The 18,996-nt window shown below is 36.0% G+C and overlaps 1 protein-coding gene across 1 annotated transcript in view; it reads right to left on the bottom strand.

Annotated features, from left to right (window-relative positions):
- RARB (retinoic acid receptor beta) overlaps window positions 1-18,996 on the bottom strand; it is a 724,626-nt gene that overhangs the window by 495,094 nt on the left and 210,536 nt on the right. The window contains exon 3 of the mRNA XM_077865432.1: window positions 15,045-15,096. The gene's annotated coding sequence lies outside the window, so the exon portion shown is untranslated. The remainder of the gene's footprint in view (window positions 1-15,044; window positions 15,097-18,996) is intronic.

Raw genomic sequence — 18,996 nt, 5'->3', positions numbered from 1 at the left:
AGGGAAAAAAATAGGTCAGAATAATATGAAACCCCCTTCTTAGCTATCCAAAGTAATTTCTATGCCTGCTAAACTTCGAGGAAAAAATAAGAAGGTACCTGTATCAGTGTCTTGGCTTCTAAATGGTATTAGTCCCTTTTTCTTTTGTCCTTTTCGTTTTTGCATCTGCAAATCGATAATCCACTTAATATAGGAATCTTGGGATGTTATAAAACATTATTACTATGAGGTAGTTCACTTGTACCCCCCTAAAAGGGCTCTTTGTTTCTGAATGGGATCATTCCTTATTTATTATTTCAGATCTTTTTAGGCTCCAACCCCAACAACTGGCTGTTCTGAGGTAATATGATAAACTGCTCAGTGGTATGACTGAAAATGTGTCACTGAAAGGGGTGCCTGGGGTGGGGGGCATAGTTTAAATGTCTGACTCTCAGTTTCAGCTCAGGTCATGATCTCAGGGTTGTGAGATTGAGGCCCATGTCGGGGTCCATGCTCAACACAGAGTCTGCTTGAAACTCTCATTCTCAGTCTCTCTCCCTCTACCCATCCCCTGTCCCATCCCACCCTTCAGCTCTCTAAAATTCTTTTTTTTAAAGGTGTCACTGAAAAAAAACTCCCACATTTTTCTAGATTTTAAAATTAAATGTACTTTAGTTTGTAAACTGTACCATAGAGGCAGGGGAACTGGGAAAGATACACACACACACACACACACACACACACACACACACACACACACGGGCCACTTGACACATAATCTTCATGCAGACTTCTTCTAGCAGGAGATATAAACACAGAAATAAGAACTTTTCAAAGGAAAGCATTTACAGAGAAAGGTGAGAGGCAGCTTGTTCTGCTCATGCTCCACTTGTATTCTCCAAATAGTATATGTTACTCATGGCATGATTTATCTTGAAAACAGTAGATCCCAAAAGCATGTGAGACACTGTATCGATGGCTCCCAAGCACCTTTGGGAATTTGTTTTTGTTTTTGCTTATTACCCAATGTCCTACCATTTATTTTATTCACCACCTTAGACTGAAAAGTGATTTTCAGCAAGATCTCTTCTTGTACTGTGAAATGTATTTCTTCTCTAAATATTTTCCAACTCACACCTTTTACCTTTTCAATCATGCCAGACATCAGCATCTCATAATTCCTTATCATCCCTTTAAGTCAACTAATTATATCGCCAGCAAAAAAGGAGGTAATCTGTGGTCCAGAGGAGAAGTGAAAGGAACTAAGGTTGTAAAGGAGCTTCCTGTTTATTTTCCTCCTTTGGTGTGAAGCAGTTAAAAGAAGGAATGCCACACAAACCACCCACTCACTGAAGTCAGACAAAGTAATGGATTATTAATGTTGGTTTAGGTGTCTGGGAATGAAATATTGCTGGTGTGCTAGTGTGGTTTTGTTTCAGTAAATCAGTTATCCAAAGTAGCATAATATATAATTTCAATTTTACAGTGGACATTTTGTTTGTAAGTACCAAAAGCCAGTAACACTGTTTTCCATGGTATGATTTAAGCTTTGGGTTTCAAATGCCTGCTAATTACTGCCATCCATTCATTCTACAAATATTTATTGAACATCTTCTAACGGGCCAGCTACTCTTTTGGACAATACAGAAATAGCAATGAACAGAGAGAAATTCTAGCGGTCATGGAGCTTACTTTCAAATGGCCATCTTTTATTTTAGTGACTGTTTTACTCATTTCTGTCAGCAACACTCAAAACCGCAAACAAATATGGCGGACTCAGTCTGGTCAATGTCAACTCAGCGACCCAAGGCAAAGAAATTTCAAGAGTGAAATCCATTCCAGCTATGTTTTAAACACTAAAACCCTCTGGTGCCTGCATCTTCCCAAAACTACAGCAACTAAGTAATGGAGACAACAGTACTAGTGCACTAGACATGCACGAAAGGATCCTGAGGTTCATTTAATCTCATTTCAAAGATGAAACTATTCAGACCCACAGGGACTAGAAAACAAACCATGAGAATATAAGTTCCATAAGAAAAAGGCTTGACCTTATTTGTACACCCCATACAAGACTGTCATGGAGAGTATACGAATGTAAAGCACTTAGAATTGTGCCTGGCAAATGTTTTTGTACTATATAAATATTAGCAACTATTATTAATCACTATGATATCCATTTTGTCCTGTGTATTAAAAGTATGAAAGTTTTCATATAATTATATCTCTGTCTGAAAGATGTTTAATAATGCAATACTGCTGTATTCAGGTACCTAGAGGTTGTGGATATGTGTGTGTGTGTGTGTGTGTGTGTGTGTGTATGTGTACAGGATCTTATATTGATCATCTCATAGAACTCAAACAGCACCTAGTACAACCTTTGATACCAGTGATTTCTAGTTAATTGTGTATTATATTGAACTAGAAATATGTCTAGATCTATTTGGTTAAGATTTCAAACAAACATTTCTTGTTGTCACAGGTTAAATTATGCCCCCGCCCCTCTCAAAAAAAAAAAAAAGTTTTAATCCCTGAATGTGATCTTATTTGGAAATACAATTACTGCAGATATAAATAGGTTAAAATCACTGTGGAAGAAGGGCCCCAATGCAACAGGACTCCATGTCTTATAAGATGGCAGTCATGTGAAGACATAAAGACATAAGGAAGATATGGGGTGATGGGAAAGGTGGAGACTTGCCCCCTATAGGTTTCAGCATGGCCCATGGATACTTGAATTCAGACCTCTAGCCTCTAGAAGTGAGAGATGATAAATTTGTTATCTTAAGCCACCCATTTCATGAAATTTCATTTCAGCAGCCCTCAGAAACTACAGACATACTCTGCCTCACAGTCATTCATAGCAGTAGTTAGATGGCATGTGCTTCCTAAACGGAGGACACACCAACATATAGACTGTTCACTTTTAGCTCAACATTTATATATGGAATATTTGCCACTGGGACCAAAACAGAGCCAGCTGTACCAGCAATATGATGCTTCATTCATCTAACCTTCCTCCTCACACCTTTTTCCAAATATTTCAGATGTTCTTGATATCTACCAGATAAAACATTGTGACAGTGCATACACAGGGAGCCTCAGGGGACCAATCTCTGGTGTCAAAGAAGAATCCTGCTGAGATTTAGAATGCCCTCACCATTTATATCCAGGTGGGTAGGCAGTGAGATATAGGGGGTGGGGGGTGTTCAAGGCAGACAGGTGACTTCAGAAGCAAGATCACCCTAGAACGTTTCCAGAGTTCTCCTAGTACCCCCCAAAACTCTATTCAGCATAAAATCATTACTTGCTTGGGTGGAAAGATGCCACATATAAATTTGGTACAATATATGCCAGTTAATTCAACAAAATGTCAAACTGTCTGGGAAAACCCTTAGAAAAGGTTTACATTCTGTGTCACCAGGGAACTGAGTGATAGGAAGGGAAGCTCATGAAAATGAGATTTTCTCTAACTTCTGCCTACAGTGAATAAATCAATGAGATTTTTCAAGTCCCTTCAATATCAATGAGTTAATCTCATAATCAGGCAAGGATTTACAGACTCCAGAAACATCTCTCTTTAGTCTTTCTTCTTTTTCTTCCCCTTCCAGCCTAATAGTTTTCCTTTCTCTCTACCATTTCCTTCCTTGCCCTTCCTCTTCTTGTCTTTGCGCAGCTATAGGAGAGATGATTTGTCTGACAACTGCTATCTCTTATCTCTTTGCTTCTAAAAGCCTTGATGAGTGTGGGGGTCTTGACTTTGTCAGGTTTTGTTTTGTTTTTTAAAAAGAAGATTTAGTCTCCCTGCCCTGAACTGGGTTTAGGGTAATTGTGTATCTGCTTGAGGGCTGAATGCAATCTCTAGCCTTTTTCATAAAGTTTATGGCCCTGGTGCCCCTTTAAAAGTCTCATGTGGCTGATTGATAGGCTCATTTCTGATACTAACCATAAAGAATTGGCCATCCTGAAGATAAGCTGCTCCTCCCCTGAGCATTACAGGAGGTAAAGGCGGGCACCATTATAGATGAGGCCACCATTATAGATGGCGCTTCTTGCCTCAATCAGATTCATCCTTCAGCAGCCCAGGCAGTGCTTTGCGCTGAGGGACTGCACCACCGGACACAGAAGCTCAGTCAAATCCATTTAGTTAATGGGTGCCTAAGGATTAAAGCATCGCCATGGATGGGACAAAGAGAAGAGGAGCTAATATCCCACTTCCTAACTTCTGTTTTCTCTTGGTGTCAAGAGGACCAAAGGGGAAGTTGGCACACACAGAATCACAGAATCTTCATTGTTCAACAATTTGAGACTTTTTATTTAATCTAAATATTTCCCAAATTTTACTCCTTTAAGATTTGTTCTTTTAGTTTTCACGTCAATCTCTTATGGTCCTCAAACTACCTTTCAAATATCTCTCCATGAAACAAGTGTGGTAATTAGTGATTCTTCCCTACTTCCACAACTTGTATGTTCTGAGTCAAAACGGCATTTAGGTTCTCATAAAAAGGTAAAGATGAGGGAAAGGATGGACAGGGAGGAAAAGGAGTTGAAAGGGAGGGAGGAGATACATACACTTACTCCGGGGAGAGGAGGGGAGGAGATGGAGGAGGAAGGAGATACACATACAGAGTGGGAGGGGAGGGATTTTATATATGTATAATTTAATTTTGGGGTTATAATTTAATTCTTAACTGAAGATTTGACTTCTTGGAGTAAAAGGAGTTAATGTGCAACTAGCCAAAACTGTGACATCAAGAGATGTTGCAGAAAAAATGGATAAAACCTGGCAGTCTATCAAATGTAGGAAAAACAAGGAGAAAGAAGAATTTGAAGTCCAGAAGGAGGAGCAATTGTGGGAAACAAGATTTACTTACCAAGTATTTACTGACAACCTTGTATGTGGTAAGTATAGTACTATGACTAGGGTCATCAAAGGTAAGACACAAGGAGCCCACATTTTAATTAATTAATTAATTAGTTAATTAATTAATTTAAAAAGATTTTATTTATTTTTTCATGAGATACACAGAGAGAGGGAGAGGCAGAGACACAGGCAGAGGGAGAAGCAGGCTCCACACAGGGAGCCCAATGTGGGACTTGATCCCGGGTCTCCAGTATCATGCCCTGGGCCAAAGGCAGACGCTAAACCGCTGAGCCACCCAGGGATCCCCAGAGCCCACATTTTAAATAATGGAAACATCAGAACCATATACCAAATAATTACATTAACATGTTAAAATGTGATAAAAGGCATTTAGGGATTCTGCTAATGCCTCTGCACTTACTCCTCTCTGGTTTCTTGCTAACATCTCATAAAACAGCTCTTGTCAGTGTCACCAATAACACTTATGTTGCTGAAACTAATGATCATCTTTCATACCTTATTAACAAATAGCATTATATCCAATGGACCGCTTCCTCCATTTTGAAACGTTCTCTTCTTGTGCCTACTGGATATCACATTTTCTTGTTTTTCAGCTACTTCTGTTTCTTTTTCATTTCTTTCACAGCTCACCTCCTCCTGCCAACCATTAGAGGTCTCCAAATTTTGGAACTGTGTTTACTTCTCTTCTCTATACTTTTTTAGGGAATATAATTGAGCATATGGTTTTGATCATCTTTCATATACCAAGAACACTCAAATGGTCTCTCCAGGCAGACATTTCCCTCTATAAGCTATGTGAAATGCTTGCCTTTCAAGGTTAGCCAGACCCTTGCTAGGGCACTTCCTCAACACATTCATGTCTATTTATATCTGCTAGTTAGGACCTATGTATTATTCACCTGTGTGTCCTCACATGGGTGTCTGGTGTGTGTTAGGGGTTCACTATTTGCCCAGCTGTTGATTGGAATTAGGGCAGGGCTTAGGGGAAGGATGGCACAGCATCATTCTAAGGTGCTGGATTCCTCTGCCTTAACACAATGAATACATGACTGGATAAGATAAGATAGTTAACAGAAGAACTTTTCAGATGTTAATCTCTTAATTATAAGAGATTTAAATAAGATGGGGACAAAGAAGTAAACAGGGATTTAATAGATGATTTTAACATTTTTCTGATATTAGAATTTTCTACAATGTATATATACTACTTTCATTTATTTCTTTTTAAACTAAAGTTCTTTTGAGGTCTGCTTTATGTATGGATACAGCAAGAGAGAAAGGTATGTATGTCCATACACACAATCAGGGTAGTGACGTAAAGAAGAGGAACATGAGCCATTTGCAGGAATTATAGGAGTTGAAATTTCCAGGAGTTAGAACCCATATCTCTTCAATAAACAGCACTGTGCAAATTCTTGAATAAATAGTTGCACAAATTGTCTTTGTGTCTAAGTGACTTTTAGAGAGAAACAGACCAAGAGAAATTATTTCCTCAAATGAGTTGTCACTCCTGATTTTCAAGAATTAAACACAGAAAAGCATTTGTACATAATAAATTTGAGAGTAACATATGCTCTCCTGAATTATAACTCACACTACAATCTTTACTGATGAGCACTAGACACTGACATCCTAGTCAACCAATTCAAGCCATCAAAATAAACAATCCCTTATGAAAATGAAAATTGAATTATTACACTGGAGAAATTGAAAGCATGTTTTATCAAAGGCAATTTGTCTATTATCTGACAGCCTTGGAAAACAACAAGAAAATTATGTCTCTCACATTAAAATGAAAAGGCAGCAGCTTCTTTAGACATCACAGTAATGAGGGAGCTGTGGGTCATTCAGAAAAAAAATGTTTATTCTATAGCTGGCACTGTCCAACTTTTTCATCCTTGTGTTCGGGTGGGGGTGGCGAGTAGAGCACATTGCCAGACTAGTTAATGGATCATAGAGGAAAGCAGTACCAATTTCTTCCTTTTAAAAATTATTCCTTAAAAATATGTTTCCTGGGATACCTGGATGGCTCAGCAGTTGAGTGTCTGCCTTTGGCTCAGGTTGTGATCTCACGATCCTGGGATCAAGTCCCACATTAGGCTCACCGCAGGGAAACAACTTCTCCCTCTGCCTATGTCTCTGCCTCTCTCTCTGTGTCTCTCATTAATAAATAAGTAAAATCTTAAAAATAAAAAAAGAAAATGTTTCCTTTATTGTTTAGAGGGAGGGATTCTACAGAATCCTTTTTGAGAGCAATCTCAAAGGCCAAAGTGTGGATACCATGAGCTGTACCAAGTAACAGTAGCTCCTCCTCCTCCTGGGTCAAGCTACCAATGTCTTTCATCCATGAGCCAGCCTTGGCATTATTTTTCACATATGTGGCTGATTTATACAGGACATTCACAACCTAGAGCCTCAGGTATGGTACTGAATATTACCTAACTACACATTTATTTAAGGGACTTTTATTTTCTATCCACCATGATAGGGAAAGTAGCCAGGAATTCTGGTCATGCTTTGGCTGAAACAATCATATTCATGTCTATATGTTGGTCATGGTTGTTAATTGATCATAGGTATAGCAACAGAAATTGATCAGAATATGTGGCATGCCTAGTGAAAATACTTCTATAATGCTAGAATCAGTGTAACACTATCAACACCAGCTAGTGCTGCTAATCTACTTCAAAGGTTCATTTATGTTTTTGCTGTAATTTAACACATTCTTTGTGTAACAAAGCATTCATCTTTTTTTTAAAAAAATGGACCATCTAGAGAAAAAGCATGGTTATTAACCCAATGATTAATTCTCTAATGCCAGTATTTCAAAAAGCTAAAGTTTCCATGAAGTAGTATTTGATGTAGATAGGAGTTATATGCAAACCAGGTGAATGTCAGATTCTTCGCAAGGGGTTTTCATAAGTAACATCCTAACAAAAACTTTATAAGAATGTCAGAGTAACTCCAGAAGGGAGAAAAAATTAAAAGTAAAGTGAGGTTCCAGAATGGTACTTAAAATCAAGCATACTTAACCGATTTATTACTTTCTCCAACTAAATGATCCTCATTGATCAGTACCCTTATAAGTTAACAGTTTTGGTGGGTGAAAGATTTCATTCCTGGGGCCTGGGAAGGCTGACCCCTGTGGATGTGGTCTGCAGTTAACTACGTGGACCTATAAGCATAGCAGGATAGAGAGATTCAGAACTCTGGCATCCAGTTGCGAGGTCTCACAACTTCCATCTCTTAAACAGAATCTGGGAAAACACGACCTTTCCTTTAATACAAGAAATACTAATATGTAAAAAAAAAAAAAAGTATTCCTTCCCTCCCTGTATACCTTACATACATTTTAGAATAGTAGTGGGCAAGTTTGCCTCCCTTCATGGATGGTATTTTTTTTTCCTCCTCTTGGAAGAATTAGCTGCATTAACCATAAACATCTCTTGATAATACCAGAAGGATGTTTCAGTGAGCACTAAGCAGGAACTCTTTCTTCTTCTTCTTTTTTTTGGATAACCTACAACTATATGTGAAAAAAACTAAAACTAATGCCATTTTTGATTGCTGATGTCATGGACATTGGAAAGAATATTGAAGCTGTACATCAAAAAGATATTTTAGGGATAAGTCAGCATAAGAATAAAATAGGGCTCTCATGAAATTGAGAGATCTCTTTTGTATCAAAGTATATTTATGAGATAATATTTCAATAGAAATGGAGAAAAAATGGAAATCCATTGCCATTATATTACTATTTTGTTGAAATGCCAATCTTATAATGAAATCTAAAATTCCAGCTCTCATATCCTAAAGTGGATTCCTGCTTGCTTTAATCTTGGTTATCATTATATCGCTAAAGCAATCATTGAAATTAGCTTTGGCATTTACAAAAAGGCAAGATAGGCCTGCCCTTCCTCCCCACTGGCTTTCATAACCCCCCTCCCTCTGTAGTTCTGTGGCTGCGTCTGACAACAAAAGTTCACAAACACCCAATGCAACTAGAAATAGGGAGACAGTTGTAACCTGGAATTTGGTAATCACAGCATTCCCTAACTGAGCATCGCTAAAGCATGGAGCAGTTAACAACATTGCTTCAGTTCACCCAACCCACACCTTCTTCTGAGACCTTGTCTTAGTTACCAGCACTTTTCTTATCTTGAGGCCTGGTCTGAAAATGTGAACCTGTGTAAGTCCCTAACTTGCCAGGGTCTGTGTTACCTCATTTATAAAACAAATGTCTTGAACTCAATCATCTACAGACATCTTTAGACTCCAAGATTTTATGACTGCTTAGTCTTTAAATTGTTCCTCAGACTTTAGGTAAACTGATTCCATTAGCACACATTTTGACTTTTTAGGTCAACAACTTTCATTATTTCTCTTTAGGTTAGCACACTCGTTTTTTACTTGAATAAATGTGTTTAAGATGGACGGTTATAATCTTCCAAAAGCCATAAATCAGCTTCATGGACCTCATGTAGAAGATAAAAAATAAAAAGCATGGAAACAATTTAATTGAGTCCTGGTTAGATGGTGTGATCTGAGGTTAGCTCCGAGAGTCAGGACTAGTTTATCTTTGTTAAAAAGGGCCACAGCAGATGAAATGCCATCAAATAGCCTCTCTTATCAAGAGAATCAGAAGTTTTGGAGGAGAACTGAAAGGGGCATAAAATACTTTCCTTTCTGTAGGGCTTAACTTATGGCTGGTACAACCACTGTGTGATCCCAGCTTCTGGGAAATCTTCTGTGGCTATTAAAAGGTTATGTTACCTTTCAGACTCAACTGCAGATTACTGAAACACTCCATTATTCTTAATCTTTATTACTCTGAGAAAGGATCTCAGAAATTGTCTAAAATATCCAAGGGAAGTTAGGTATTTTGAAAAGTCATTATTAGGATAATCCATAGACCATAAAGTTCACCTATATGAAGTGCACAATTCAGTGTTTCTAATATGTTCAAAGTTGTGCAGCCATCACCAGGACCTACTTTTACAACAATTTTATCTTTCCCCCAAAAAAGCCCACACACATTAGCAGTAGCTCCTTCTCTTACTACTTCTAGCCTCAGCACCAGGCAACCAATAATCTACTTGCTGTCTCTATATCTACATATTCTAGACATTTCACATAAATTAAATCCTACATGTGTTCTTTTGCGACTGGCTTCTTTCATGTAACATATTGTTTTCAGGGTTTATTCAGGTTATGGCATGCATTGGTACCTTACTTCTTATTATTGTAATAGTCCATTGTATGGATGTACCACATCTATCCATTATCATCATTGAAAACCTGAGTGGTCTCCATATTTTGGCTAATTATGAACAATGCTCATAAACATGTATAAAGAAATTTTGTGCAGCCATATTTTCATTTTCCTTGGGTATATACCTAAGGGTAAAATCTCTTGAAGATATACATTTCAGTGAAGATAACTCATTTTATGTTATATATCAAAACATAATTTGGGGGGCTCCTGGGTGGCTCATTCAGTTAAGCGTCTGCTTTTGGCTCAGGTCAAAATTTTAGGGTCCTGGGATCGAGCCCTACCTTGGGCTCCCTGCTCAGTGAGGAGTCTGCTTCTCCCTCTGCCCCTCCTCCTGCCCATGCTCTGTCTCTTGCTTCTCTCTCACAAATAAATATAATCTTAAAAAAACAAAAATTGTAATTATGCAGTGAGTTACCACAAGACTAAAATAGATTCGGTACCCATTATTTTTATTGTTCTACATTCACTTTTTAATTATTTTCCATGTTTATATGCTAATTATATATTTCATTTGAAAAATATAAAACATTTAAAAGCACCTTTAACCAGAATACATATTAAAAACAGACAGTAAGATAATAACCTATTGACAGACACTTAGGTTGCTTCTAGGTCTTAGCTATTATAAATAATGCTGCAATAAACAAGTGCATTTACAGGTGCACATTTATCTTTTTTAATTAGTGCTCTCATTTTCTCTGGGTAAATAATAGTGGAATTATTGGATCAGACGGCATTTATATATATTTTTTAAAATTTATTTATTTATGATAGTTACAGAGAGAGAGAGAGAGAGAGAGAGAGAGGCAGAGACACAGGCAGAGACACAGGCAGAGGGAGAAGCAGGCTCCATGCACCGGGAGCCCGATGTGGGACTCGATCCCGGGTCTCCAGGATCACGCCGTGGGCCAAAGGCAGGCGCTAAACCGCTGCGCCACCCAGGGATCCCCGGCATTTATATTTTTAATTTAAAAAGTTTCTTTTGGAAAAATCTCCATACTGTTTTCCACAGTGGCTGCACCAATTTATATTCCCACCTAAAGGGAAAAGGGTTCCTTTTTCTCCACATCCTCACCAATACTTGTTTCTTGTCTCCTTAATTTTAGCCATTCTAACCGGCATGAGCAGATATCTCATCATGGTTTTGACTTGTATTTACCAGATAATGAGTGATACTGGGCATCTTTACATGTATCTGTTGGCCATCTGTATGTCTTCTTTGGAAAAATGTTTATTCAGGTCCTCTGCCCACTTTTTAATCAGACTGTTTGGTTTTTTTTGGTGTTGTATTGTGTGGGATCTTTATATATTTCAGATATTAACCCTTTATAGGATATATTATTTGCAAATATCTTCTCCCATTTGGTAGGTTGTCTTTTTGTTTTGTTGATGGTTTCCTTTGCTGTGCAAAAGCTTTCTACTTTGATGTAGTCCCAACAGTTTATTTTTGCTTTGTTTCCCCTTGCCTTAGGAGATATATCTAGAAAAATAGTGCTAAAGCTGATATCAGAGAAATTATTGCCTGTTTTCTCTTCTAGGATTTTTATGGTTTCAGGTCTCATGTCTAAGTCTTTAATACATTTTGAGTTTATTTTGTGTATGGTGTCAGAAAGTAGTCCAGTTTCATTGTCTTTTTCTCACTGTACATTCTTGTCTTCTTTGCTATAGATTGATTATATGTGGATTTATTTCTGGGGTCTCTATCCTGTTCCACTGATCTATGTGTCTATTTTGTGCCAGTACCATACTGTTTTGATTACTACAGCTCTGCAGTATATCTTAAAACCTGGGATTGTAATACCTCCAGCTTTGTTCTTTTTTCTCAGGATCCCTTTGGCTGTTTGGGTCTTCCGTAATTCCATACAAATTTTAGTGTCACTTGTTCTAGTTTTGCAAAAAATACCCTTGCCATTTTCAGAGAGATTGTATTGAATCTGTAGATAGCTTTGGGTAATATGTACATTTTGACAGTGTTAATTCTTCCAATCCATGAGTGTGAAATATCTTTCCATTTCTGTCATCCTCAATTTCTTTCATCAGTTTTTTCTAGTTTTCAAATAAGGTCTTTCATCTCGTTGGTTAAATTTATTCCTAGGTATTTTATACTTTTTGACTCAATTGTAAATGGTATTATTAAAAATTTCTCTTTCTGCAACTTCACTGTGTTTAGAAATCCTACTGGTTTCTGGATATTAATTTTGTATCCTGCCACTCCACTGAATTTGTTACTTCTAATAGTTTTCTGATGGAATCCTTAGGATTTTCTATGTGTAGTATCATGTGGTCTGCAAATAGTGACAGTTTAATCTCTTTTCTATCAATATAGATAAATAAAGAAAAGGTGATATGTATGTTTACACATACACACAATGGAATATTAATACAGCCATAGAAAGGATGAGATCTTGCTTTCTGAGTCAACATCTTGGACCTAGAGGTTATTATGCTAAGTGAAACAAGTCAGACTGAGAAAGACAAATACCATATGATTCCGTTCACAAATGGAATTAAAAAAAAGAACAGAAAGCAGAATCAGAACTATAAATACAGAAAATAAAATGATGTTTGTCAGAGGGGAGGGTGGGGTTGGGCAGAAGAGGTGAAAAGAAGAAGGAGATACAGGCCTCCATTATGGAATGAGTATGTCATGGGAATAAAAAGCACAGCATGAGGAATACGGTCAATAATGTTGTAATAACAATACAGTGGGACATGTATAGCTATACTTCTGGTAAACATAATGCATAAACTTGTCAAATCACTAAGTTGTACACCTGAAATTAATATACTGTGTGTCAACTATATATAAATGAATAAGTAACCTACCTACTTCTCCAATTCCATACCCAGAGACAAGTACTTTTTAAATTACAAGGTACTATTTTAATGAAACAAGATTATGCAATGTATATAGTATTTATCACCATCAACATATTATCATGTCATCTGATGTCAATTTACTGTATTTTCATAAAAACTACAGATCATTTCTGTATTTTGAGGCATCATGATTTATTTAGCAAGTCTTCTATTTTATTTTTTTTTTCCTATTACAAACAAAGCACAATGAACATCTTGAACATCTACCTTTGGAACTTGAGTAATCTCTAAGAGTTATTTTCTAAGAAATTAGACAGTTGAGTGATAGGATACCTATTACTGGAATTTTAGTAGATAGTGGCCAATTTCACTTCAAGAAAAGTTGTTTCACTTCACATTTCCATCTACAATGAAAGGCAGTAGACATGTTCCTATGGTCTCCCCATTGCTTGATGTTTTAAGTTATTAAGCATACATTTTGTCAGTCTAAAATAAAAATACTATATAAGTATTAGTATCCTTGTGTCCTTTTTTTCCATTTTGTTTATTGGCCATTGATATTTCTTTGGGCAATATCCAATTCATATTATTTGTCTATATTCCCACTGAATTGTTTATCCTATTTTTATGGATGTGTCTACATGTGTATGTTCCCTATTTGTTGACAAAAAAGCTTTAGCTTTGTCTTTTGTTGTAAAGATATTTTATATTTTTAGCTTTGTCTTTTGTTGTAAAGATATTTTATATTTTTATGTTGTCTGTTTTTCTCTTCGCTACTTCACCCTTTTGTCATTTCTCCTACTAAGTTGAAATATCACTTCTATCCTACATGAAATTCCTATATTTCAGATTTCATTCTAGACTGTTCCACCGATCTCCTTTACTCAAAAGCCAGTGCCAAAACGTTTTAATTATTTCAGTTTCATTATAACATATACTGTGATTATCAAGTTGGAGAAGTTCATTTTCTAAAATGTTTTGACTTTATTCACATACTTATTCTCAAAAATGAACATTATATCAGCTTGAGTCATTTTAACTTTTTTCTCTAAATTATGTGCCATAATCATTAGTAATAATCTTTAATAAGCATAAAATGCTTTGCTCTCAGGAATATAAAATGAAAGAGATCAATATATTGGTGTGAAACTGCAGCATTATTAGAATTATTCCAGTTTACATTTAAATTTGGATGAAAGGAGCTGGCTCCTAATAAGAAAAAGCAACAACAAAATAAAGCAGAAGAAAGCTGTGTTCAAATCTTAAAGTTTATAACTAGAATATGTAACTCCATCAAGTAGAGAAGAAAACAAAGTTATTAAAGTCATTAAGAAATGCATTAAATAACTCTACCAACTAGAGAAGAAAACAAAGTTATTAGGTCATTAAAAAATGCATTAAATTCCAAATGAATTAGAAAAAGCAATGAAGTTATTTGGAACTGCTATAGGAATTCTGTTTTAAAATAACCAATTGAATTTACCCAATAGGTTCACTTGAAGATTAAGTTAAAATATGATCACAATATGAGAAATTCATAGTTAAATAGCATTCATTACATCAATTCCTTATTTTTTTCCCCAGTACACTTTCATGTTTCTCTTTGCTCTTCCTTGTACATACTTATCTTTCTAATGAATAATGGAGGAAATGATGGGCAAATGAAATTTTATTTTCACCATAATTAGATTTCTTCTCTCAAGAATCTTCCATCTTCTTAAATCACTATGAATTAAACTATAGTGTTTCCTTTATTGCAAAGTTCCATGCCAAGGATGTTAATCTTTTCTTGAGGAATCTCAGGACCATTCTAGCACAGTCATGCCTAGCCAAGCTTTGCTAAACATCTGAAAACATGAATTTTAAGAGGATCTGTGTGATGCAAGTCTTTGACTTGTCAGGGTAACAGTAAATTTGGTCAATTCTTCCTTGCCCAAATGCTTCATCTATGTTCATGTCTGTACAAAATTTCTGCTTTTTCCCCACAGCTAGTAATGGAAACCCAAATCTAGTTCTCTATCTACACCCAGGACATTTATCATGTTTACTTGATCAAATTCATTTATTTCTTCTTTCTTTACTCACCAGGTATGGCTCCTTGGGCAAATCACATCATCTCTGCAGTACTCTATTTCATCTGTAAAATAAGGAGCTGGGTTAGACAATCTTTCAAATTCCTTTTAATTCTAACATTCTATCACTGTATTTAACATGGCAACTCAATTTTCTTTGTATCATTTAATTTCGATAACTACCAGTCATAAGCAGAGATGTTTGCAGGAGAGCCTATTTACTATTTTTGTTAGAATATAGTCTTCACAGACCATTCACACTTCTCAGATTATTTTCACTATAATCTCTTTAAAGAGAATAGTCACAGGAATTCTAAGATACCATCATATTTTCAAAACTCCATCTAGAAGTAAATTTCTCATCAGATTACAAAACAAATTATAATTCTTGGGGATAAAGATTCTCTACCCTGATTCCAAACTTGTTTTCTCTAAGCAGGACTTCTTTTTTTGTTCCCATTTTATTTATGTTCTTATTTGTAATTTGTTGACTTGCTTTTGTAAAGATCATCACCTTGAACTTTGTCCTCGGAATGCTCAGATCCCATTTCCTCTAAATTAGATTTTGTTTATAGTTTTATTTTAAAACAACATTACAAATCCTAAGTCATTAAACATATATTTAAATATCACATAAGATAAAAGTAGTCATTCTCACAATCATTTTGTGACTGCTTCAATGACAAAAAGTTAAAAATCAAAACAAGAATCCAGTTCAAGCGATATATGGAGAGAGGGGACACATTTCCAGCTAGTGAAGTATATGCATCAGTATGATCCTTTGAGGGGATATTGTTAAGCATATATCCAAAGCCTTAAGAGTTTAACCATGAAATTCCATTTTTAGGAGTATGCCCTGAGGAAATAATGAAAGGTAAGGAAAAGGACAGGCATCCCATTATTTAGAGAAATAAAAACCTGGAATCTTAAATGTAAGTAAATACTGGCTGGGTGAGTGCAAGTGAGATGCAACGATGTAATGAAGTACCATGTGGACATTAAAATTATAATGTAAAACAATATAAAAGATCATGAGGAAATGTTCATTCTAAAAAGTAGAAAATGGCTGTAAAATAATGTATAGTAGCATTCTATTTCTTATAAAAATACGTATGTATAAATATTTACACATGTTAGAAAGTGACTGGGTGGATACCTGCCAAAACGTGAATTCTGGTTACCTCTTGTTGAAAGATTTATAGGTAGATCTTTTGGTAATTTTCAAGATTACTGCATGGATCACATATTATGTTTACCGTAAGAATTATTTAGGAGTAGTAAATTATAGTTATAAAAATAACTTAAATGTCTAGATTATGCCTAGCTATATAATCAGACCTTCAAGGAGTTGGTCATTTCAAGGATTCAGTATGTGTTTCCTTTCTACTGAATCTAATAATTTTGATCTGGTGCATAATCAACTGAATTTTTTCTTTGTATTGAAGAAAATGAAAACTAGTGATAATGAGCAATAAGATCATCAATCCCTTCACATCCCTCTCATTCTCTGAGGTCTTTAATTTCTTTTTTTTTAAGATTTTATTAATTTATTCATGAGAGACACAGAAAGAGAGAGGCAGAGACATAGGCAGAGAGAGAAGCAGGCTCCATGCAGGGAGCCCGACGTAGAACTCGATCCTGGGACTCCAGGACCACGCCCTGGGCTGAAGGCAGGCACTAAACCGCTGAGCCATCCAGGGACCTCAGATCTTTAATTTCCAAGTTTTTTGTTTGCTTACTCTTTTTTAAAACAAATGATAACAATTGTGCTTATTTGCCTTTACTTGGTTTTGTGTCCATCCAAGCTCTAGTTTTCTCTTTTTGCTTCATTTAGCACAGATCTCATTAAATAGTTCAGTGGGACTAGATAAAAGAACAAAGCTACTTAAGCTTTATAACATCTTAAAATCAAAAGTCCTTAGACTGGTTCAGTTTGTTCCTGGGACCCATGGGTTGGCACAATATTCCCAGAACTTAACCACTTGGAGCTTACATAACCTAACACACAAAAGCAAAGTATACTATATCAGCATCCAGTATGTTTGTGAAAAACAAGACCATCAATCTTGATGATTTAGGAAAAGTTAATCTTCCTTACATGTACTGCCTATTATTTAATTTTATGCCTTTAAAAGATTACATCTGATAAATCAGCCATAATCAAAACTTTGAACTCCAAATATAATTAACCAAATGGCACCCTAGTGCCATTTAGGTGAAAGTTAATGGGCAGGAAGTTCATGCTGAAAGCCATTTTTTTACAACCTGAACAAAGTGAAAGTGCATGATTAAGCATTAGCTTGGGTGATATCAAGAAAGAATTTAGTTAAAAAAAAACTATACATACTGATTGATACATTCTGATTGTTCAGAAGTCTATCTTTATATCACCTATAAAGACAGGCTTCCAAAGCAACATGTTTTTAAACCAATTCTAGAGAAACTATTCTTAGCTAAGCAGTGATTCCATTTCAGAGCTCTTCTAAAAGGTCTGTATTGGTCAAGCTCCACAATAAAAGTATGGTTCACAGTAAAAATATTCTTTCTTTTTTAAAATAATTGACAGTTCAGCTTTCTCCATCATTTGGACTAGTCTTCCTCCAGTGAGTCTGAAACAAAAGTTCATCATCTTCTTAAAATATAAAAGCATGCACAAATATAATTCCAAGATGAAGAAGCTGAAACAAAAGAAGTCCTTCTCATTTTTCCTTTGAAGCTGCTCTCATCCCATAGGATCCGTGAATGAGTAAGCCTCTCCTATGCCAAGTCTTCAAAGCAAAAACTGAAGTGGAAAACTACTCAATTCTCTGGCAAATCCAGGCAGTGAGGCAAGCCAACCTAGACTGAGGCTTTATTTTCATACTTATTTTTGCTTATGATTTTTCTAAAAGAGTCGAGATTTAAAATTCAGTCTCCAGGATAAATATTTTTGTTTTAAATTTTAATTGGGGGGAAAAGTAATTGGGCTATCAAGAGCCAACTCCTATTCTCAAACACAACTGGAAAGATTATGATGGTAACCCTAAGTCCCTTAACAATGGAATATCTTACTTCAAGTCCTGATCACACAAGAGTGCTTACTGCAAAGCATTCCTGAAACGTCTATCCCCAACTGGTTTGTAACGGTCAATAGGACCTAGTGTCTGTGTTGAATGCAATAAGCACAGAAGTCTCTGGCCAAAACACTTGCAAAGCTTAAATGTAACAGTGGAATCATTCAGACTAGCTCATAAGCTTTAAGGTTAGAAGCTAACATTTTAGTGACCTGCCTGATAATTGAGGGTAAATCACTATGGAAACCCAAAACTGTCCTGGTATGTCGGATAAACACTTGAGAATGCCATTATGAAATACACCCTGGTGCAGATCTAACAACAAAGGCTTATACACTGATGGTGTGGTTTACCTCCAGGCCTAGTAATTGATTTACATGGACTTTAGCGGGTTATTGGCCATTAAGGAAATCCTGAGGATTAACAGAAGCTCTGCATTGAGACAGCATTTTGTCTTTAAAAGACAACACCATATTTTGTGGAATAATTAAAAGAATCCTATCCTGACAAAATGCTGATGGCAAAACCCTCAACCAAGATAAAGGTTTATTTTCCCTGAGATATATGTCATTATTAAATGAATAAGCAAGTGTTAGGCATATACTAAAGATTTTATTACAATGGATACTAAGAGCATCTATTACTCTGTCAGAGTAATAGATGCTCCCAACTTTTAAACAGGTGGCAGGACTCTAGAGGGTTTGATAGTCTTTGCTTTTTATGCCTGGTTTCTATATTCTGGAAAGTCTTCTATCAATGTCCAAACCATAGTTACACCCATATTAAGACCATTTATTTTAGACATTTGAATTTGCAAACTAGTGGCTATAGGTCTAATTGTGCACTCTAATGTATTTTTGAGCCAGTACTCTTGATGGCCGAATATCAATTCCTTTCTAGATGAGCCTATCT

This window comes from Canis aureus, chromosome 22 (genome assembly GCF_053574225.1).
Source record: "Canis aureus isolate CA01 chromosome 22, VMU_Caureus_v.1.0, whole genome shotgun sequence".
In the NCBI taxonomy this organism is placed as follows: Eukaryota; Metazoa; Chordata; class Mammalia; order Carnivora; family Canidae; genus Canis; species Canis aureus.
Note: the sequence above shows the minus strand (reverse complement) of the source record. Positions and strands in the feature narration are given on the sequence as shown.